General features: G+C 32.3%; 2 non-coding genes across 2 annotated transcripts; one reads left to right on the top strand and one right to left on the bottom strand.

Moving 5' to 3' along the window:
- Positions 1-1,436: 1,436 nt before the first annotated feature.
- Positions 1,437-1,508, bottom strand: TRNAM-CAU (transfer RNA methionine (anticodon CAU)). Its single transcript has one exon. It is a non-coding gene; the product is annotated as a tRNA-Met (tRNA).
- Positions 1,509-2,307: 799 nt separating this feature from the next.
- Positions 2,308-2,379, top strand: TRNAM-CAU (transfer RNA methionine (anticodon CAU)). Its single transcript has one exon. It is a non-coding gene; the product is annotated as a tRNA-Met (tRNA).
- Positions 2,380-5,000: the final 2,621 nt, after the last annotated feature.

The following is a 5,000-nucleotide window of genomic DNA, read 5'->3' on the forward strand; positions in this document are numbered from 1 at the left end:
TTGAAGTTTTGTAGGACAGGTGAGATCACTGATATATATTTAAATAAAAAGCTCAGTACTGATGCTTAACATTCCTATCTTCTGTTCTTGCCATCTCAAACCTCTCTTACAATACCATAATTTTTTAGTCTACTGGTATACCAGCTATGATTTAGTTCACTGTTATTATAGTCATAGTATTTTGTGACTTTTGTCAATTGTTTATATATATTATTTTTTTATTGGGAGTTGCCCATACAATTTCATTTGATGATGATAATTTCTCACCCCTCCAGTCCATCCTATTCCACATATATATTCACCCCAGTAGTTTCTGCTTCTTTTCTTTCATTCATATTTAATATCCACATTTCACTCCCATATATTCTATCTTTGAATTTAGATGCACTTCCTTATCTTCCAAATATTTTGCATATTCCCTGTTTACCTTCTTTGTTACATCCACTTTGTGATTCGCCTTTTCTCTCACCCAACGATTACCCGTCACATTTGATTTCAAGTATCTATTACGAATCGACTGGTGCTTTCCTTTCCATCATCTATACGAACATTCTTAACTTTGTTTTCTTAGCTTTCACTTACTCTCATATTCACTCACGTCACAGCCGCTTTCAGCTTTCTTCTTTTACAATCACTTTCAGACGCTTTCGCAATCTCTGCGTTTTCTCTTCTCTACCTCAGTTAACACTGTCACCTGCAAGCATCAGCTGCTCTACACTCCAGTCACGACCCTTGTTTTGTAAATATAACATGTCCTTCTATCAAACCCACTCTACGTCAAATCTGTCACTTAAATCTGTATGTTTTATACGCTTTTAATCCGTCAGTAAAATTCAAATCGCTTTTGAACAAATACCTGCTACTCTTTATATTATCAGCTCTCTAAAGTGCATCTCTTTATTCATATATTTTTCAGGTTCATGTACAATACAGCACGTATAGTTTGACTCTCAGATTTTCATACAGTTGTTATCAATCTTATCTGTCGTACTTTCTTAGTCAGTGAATGAATGAATACGTACATACTTACAAATAATATATTAATGGATACTAGCATTTATTTTGTCCGTACTCTTGCAATTTTATACAAGTACGTGAGGCCTATCGTGCAGTCTTCAGATCAGGATGTCGAGGCTGTTAAATTTCTGTGATCAAAAGGAAAGTGAGAACATGTATCAGATAGTACCTTATGAGGTTGTCTGCAGAATTCGCAGTTCCCTCACAGTTTAGTACTTATATTTTATTGAAATAATTTTACCAACCTAATTTGTTTAAATAATTTTATCAGCTTACACTCTATGATGTGAAGTGAGGCAATAAAGGTGGAGTATAAACAAGTTTTGCGAAAAGGTGCTCTGGGAATAGGTCCATTTTGCTGTTAAGGACAAAAATAACCTTTTTTTTTTTTCTACCATGATCCTAAGCAAAAATCATCGTAGCAGAGCGTGGTTTCGATCCACGGACCTCTGGGTTATGGGCCCAGCACGCTTCCACTGCGCCACTCTGCTTGATATTTACAAAATATCACCTGAGTGAAAAAAATAATAAAAGACTTTATTAATGCCATGTTATATGCGCCAGCCCATACGTACACAGGCACACACTTCCGAATTTTTAATTTTTGTATGCTCGGTTCCCTAACCTGTCCTCAGTTTTTTTTTATACCTGACCAATCATAGGTTTTTTAATACTTCTGCATATCTCCACACATCTCACTCTTTCTTCTTATGCCATGTATCCTACAGAAACAGTTCTTTTGAACAGCTCCAACAGTTTTCATTGTACATTCAATCTTCATACTTTTTCATAAAGGATAGTTGGTTCAACAGTTCCTCCATTCATCCCACCTTGGCTTTAAGAGATAATCGAAGTCGCTTCCAAACGATTTGCGACGCAGCAGAAAGGAAGGCATCGGGTTAATGTGCAAATCGTTTGGAAGCGACTTCGATTATCTCTTCAAAGCCAAGGTAGGATGAATGGAGGAACTGTTAAACCAACTATCCTTTAAGAAAAAGTATGAAGATTGAATGTCAATATAATGAAAACGGTTCGAGCTGTTCAAAAGAACTGTTTCTGTAGGATACATGGCATAAGAAGAAAGAGTGAGAAGTGTGGAGGTATGCAGAAGTATTAAAAAGCCTACGATTGGTCAGGTAGAAAATAAATGAAGACCGAGCATACAAAAATTAAAAATTCGGAAGTGCATGCGTGTGTTTGTGCGTGTGTATGCATGAGCTGGCGCACATAACATGGCATCAATAAAGTCTTTATATTATTTTTTTCACTCTTGATATATATTAAATATCAAGCAGAGTGGCGCAGTGGAAGCGTGCTGGGCCCATAACCCAGAGGTCCGTGGATCGAAACCACGCTCTGCTACTAAGACTTTTGCTCAGGATCATGGTAGAAAAAAAGTTTTTTTTGTCCTAACAGCAAACGGACCAATTCCCAGAGCACCTTTTTCGCAAAACTTGTTTATACTCCTTATATATATATTATATATATATATATATATATATATATATATATATATATATATATATATATATATATATATATATATATATATATATATATATATATATATATATATATTTATATATATATATATATATATATATATATATATATATATATATATATAGATATATATAAGTTTGCACAAATCAGAGATTCTTAATAAGGATGATAGCACACACAAATTGTAGGTAGAAGCAAATCGAACTCTGAGATTCAAGTTCCATTTATATGGTTCTTTCTGATTCTTTCAATGATCATCAGTTGGTTAATTTATGGAAAAAATAAATAAATTAATAAAAGTACTGAACGGCTAAAACTCAATTATTTAAAACATTATGTCACTAAAAATCTATAAAGGTTTAAAATTACATATACAAGAGCACAGAAATACATACACTTGCATTATCGTAACGTGTAACGTGATTTTAAGCTTTGTGTAATGAGATTTAAAAGTGCTCTTGGCATGTAATTTTTATAATTTATAGATTTTTAGTGACTAATGTTTAACGTAATTCAGTTTTTAACTTCAGTACTTTAAAGATAATTTATTTAATTTTTCCATTCCCATTTTTTTGATGTGATTATGAATCACGAAACGTCAACAGAAAATAATAAAGGAAGTGAAATTAAATTGCAAGAGTTCAGCTTCCTTTATGAGGATTTTTCTTTGTTATATTTTATAAGAACATATATATATATATATATATTTATATATATTTCGCTATATATATTTTTGTTTTTATATATATATATATAATTTATCTTATTTGCTTTGTAAAGTTTGCACATTCAGAGATTACTAACGCTTTGGAGCTCATCGAATCTTTTTTCATAACAAGTTTCTTTTAGGAATATTACAATTTTCGCTTATGTACATTACAAGTTCAAATGAAAAATGCAAAAACTGCCAAAGTTATTTTATTATTATTTCTAGAATGTCATTAAGCCTTGGCTTTTTAAGTGGACTCTTTTATCTTTTTATTGTTTAGACTTAGTTAAACTATTTGCATTTGCTTATTCGTTAGTTTACATTTGTGTGTATTCTTTCACAGAAATAAAAAGAGTGTAGAATAAAAATATATGTGACAATCTGTCATTGTTTTTGATACAAAAGGCAAGGAACTTCCCACGTTAATATTGAATAAAGCAATTTTGTTTATATTATCCATGTTATATTGTGTTTTGTGTGAGAGAGAGAGAGAGAGAGAGTTTTTAGAGAGAGAGAGAGAGAGAGAGAGAGAGAGAGAGAGACTCAGAAATTATTTGCATTTTTTATTCAGTTATGAGCGAGAATTTTGTTTTTACAGGAAAACAAAATAAATGTTTAGATGCTCAAAGAAAATCGATAAGTTTAGTATTTTATGAAGCAAATAGACGAAGTTCATGTTTTCTAGGCTGATTTGTCATAATTTATAAGACTAATACTAATGGCTAGGATGTTATTAAAGCATTGTTAGTTTTAGTGTTACTTTAATTTTTTATACAGAATGTTTGAAATGGGGTCCAGGTTTCCCAACTTTGTTTCAATTAGGCAAGATATTCCAGGAGAAAGTAATTATCAACGCTCAACATTAGAATGGTGAAATTTGATTTTTCACTTCATTTTTAATTATTTTCTTTTTAAATTCGACAGAAATTCCATGTTTTCTTTTGATTATCTTAATAAAATAGATCTGACAGAACTATTTCCTAGGTTACAAAAATCTTTAATTTTTCAGAACCTCTTTAATATATTGACATCAAACAAAATGTGATTATTATTTCATTAACCTACTAATGCCTATTCATAATTATGTCACTCAAGTCCTTGGAGCATTGTGTCTAAAATCAGCAAATTACGTAGCCTTATGTGCACATTCTGATCTCCGCTTTTGGAGGAATTTCCAAATCGAAAGTGGCGCTTTTTGCGGCTTCCATTTTTTGGTCGCGCCTGCTCCTGAGCTGAAAAGAATACCGGATATTGTTGCGGAACGGACTTTTCAGGAATGCATTTCCGAAAACGTGGTATGTGTCTTATGTTTAAAGCCTTTTTACGGATTTCCGATATGATTTTAAATTTATTTTTGTATAGGGCATTGTATATGGCATGGAGGCGTTTACTAACCCTCATGGAGAGTTCTCGGGAGGTATCTGGTTAGACTAGATTGCTTTTAGTAATATTAACTTCATATACATTAAAGATAAATAAATTAATCGTTAAAAAGACAGATTATACAGATAAACTATGCGCAAGAGCCTGGCTTTTTAACGACCATCTGCGTTGAATCACGTCAGTTACTAAAATACTTGACAACAACGCCTCAACACAGAAATAAGTAAACTGGCCAGTGGAATGAAAGGATGGAAAGGTTAAATGTAACTAAACTGGAGATACAGTTCGACAATTATTTTTAGGATGTGAGAAGTTCCTGGTCTCTTGTTGCAAGGGAAGAAACTAAGATCATGCCTGTGGGACTATAGTAAAGCGTATTTTGTGATTT

This window comes from Macrobrachium rosenbergii, chromosome 56 (assembly GCF_040412425.1).
Source record: "Macrobrachium rosenbergii isolate ZJJX-2024 chromosome 56, ASM4041242v1, whole genome shotgun sequence".
NCBI lineage: Eukaryota > Metazoa > Arthropoda > Malacostraca > Decapoda > Palaemonidae > Macrobrachium > Macrobrachium rosenbergii.